Raw genomic sequence first — 2,153 nt, forward strand, 5'->3', positions numbered from 1 at the left:
GTGTTTGATGTGTTTAATCCCAACAGCACTTACCTGTACTTATTCCCATTTTACAGAAGAGGTAAATAAGGTTTAAACAGCTTTAGTAACTGGCTTAAGGTTTATGAAATTGATAAACTATTAGGGCTGTAATACAAACTCACTCAATCTGATTCCAGAACCTGAATTTTAGACCACTTCATGACTTGATGTATATTTGTTGAATGAATAGGTCATTTTGGCAGAATCATGCATCGTAATTTTCATAATACTGTGTCCTTAATCACATGTTTTGAACATGTGAGATTGCTTTCAACCCTGCTACAAAATAAGGTGGATACTGTCAATCTTTCTAATCTTGGTTAGGATTTGGAGGCGATACTGAGGAAAGAGAAAGCATAGGTAGAGGGAGAAAAAAAAGAAAGGACTTGCCACTGCTGTTGAAATGTTTTAAAGATAAGTCAAGCACTGATAACATCTATAAACTGAGTGCATCTAACATTTGAGAGCAAAAATGGTGGGAAGAGTAGAAGGTGTCTGAAGTCTCCACCTCTTTGTTCTCCATTTCTAACAGGGAAGTTCTGGAAAAGACGAGAAACACTCTGTGAGGAAGCATCCAGAGAAACTTAGCACACATGGTGGATATGGATAGAGCATGCAGATCTGAGTTTCAACCTCTGCTCTGCAAGTTAGGTGGCAGGAACTTATTGAGAAGGTGACCAAGTCACATCATCTCCTGTAGAACTCCCTTTCATTTCTACTGGAGAGGAAAGTCCAGTCCCAGCAAGACTAGGGAACACTCTACATTATACTTTCCTGGCCACCTTTGTCTTTTTTTCTTCTCTCCCCTCTCTTGGGGACTTGACAGGTACTTAATGTGTGGTAATGAGAAAAAATACTGCCTAAAATATTTTGAGAAAGAGAAAGAACAACATGTAAAGAAAATCTCAGCTCTGCTTCTTTCTAGCTATTGCTATGTGACCTTGGGAAAAGATATACAGCCCCCTGGGCCTCTTTTCTTATCTAAGAAATGGAATAATGGTCCCTAACCACCATGGTTATGAGATTTAGACATCATCTTTCCAGAGTCTCTAACACGGCAGAGTAGATACCCTATACAACTTGTGTTTATATTATTATCTTTATTGTCATCCCTGTCTATTTTATAAAACCTGTTTATTTCAGCAGAGTCTCACATGCTGCCCAAACACAAGGACTGAGGTCACATGTCCCCCCAAATCCTGATGCCACCCAGGCAGATGAAAGCCTGAGCTTTAACAGTGCTTATCATCAGGGTAGAAAGATGAGGGGGCTCAGCTGGACTGAAAAAAATAGTGTATCCAAGTTGGCAGAAGGAGTCCTTCCCAGGATCTCTGAGTTTACTGTCAGATCCTGTCAGCTAGAGGGGGAATGACATCCCAGACTTAGTAGCTCTGAAAAGATGGTTTCTGTTATCAATAGCCAGATCGACAATAAAATTCCATCTGAGCTCCAGACTTGGGTGGATTGATTAGCAAGAATACCCACAGCCAATAGACACAAAACTAAATTAAACCTTATTTTTCAGGAATATTACTTTTGATTTTTAAAAAATTATTTTTGGTCTATCTCTAATTAATATGGTTTAAAAACTGGACAACACAGTGTATTAAAACTCAAAAGCCTATTGTGGAATTCCAGGTGGAGTGGAAAAGACTCAAGAGAGGCTAGTATTTCTCAGTCCTGGGTACCTTCTGGCAAGGACTAAGTCAGTAGGATAAGGGAGAGCACCCAGATCATCCTTTTCATAGAGGATATAGATATAGAATACAGGGAAGAGCTTTGATGGTGTCATACTTTTTAGATAAGATTCTTGGGAGAAGAATAGGTAGTTCTTGGAGTTTGGGACAGCAGTTTTCTGGGAAAAAAACCAGAATAAACTACATAACAACAACAACAAGAACAGCAATGGTAATATAAATCATAACAGTATCAACAGCAATAATAGCTAATGCTTGGATGGAGTTTTAACACCAGACCCAAGGAAGAAGACTGGCAAGAAAGGAGAAGGGAAGTAAAGGAAAAGAAAATACAAAAAAGATAAAGATGGAGAGAGGAAAACTAATTTGTTGGTCCTAATTTTATCCCAGATAACTATGCAATACTTTTTATCTAATTTTTAAAATCCTCACAAG

This window comes from Carlito syrichta, unplaced genomic scaffold (assembly GCF_000164805.1).
Source record: "Carlito syrichta isolate Samal-C Ts95f unplaced genomic scaffold, Tarsius_syrichta-2.0.1 Scaffold68293, whole genome shotgun sequence".
Lineage (NCBI taxonomy): Eukaryota > Metazoa > Chordata > Mammalia > Primates > Tarsiidae > Carlito > Carlito syrichta.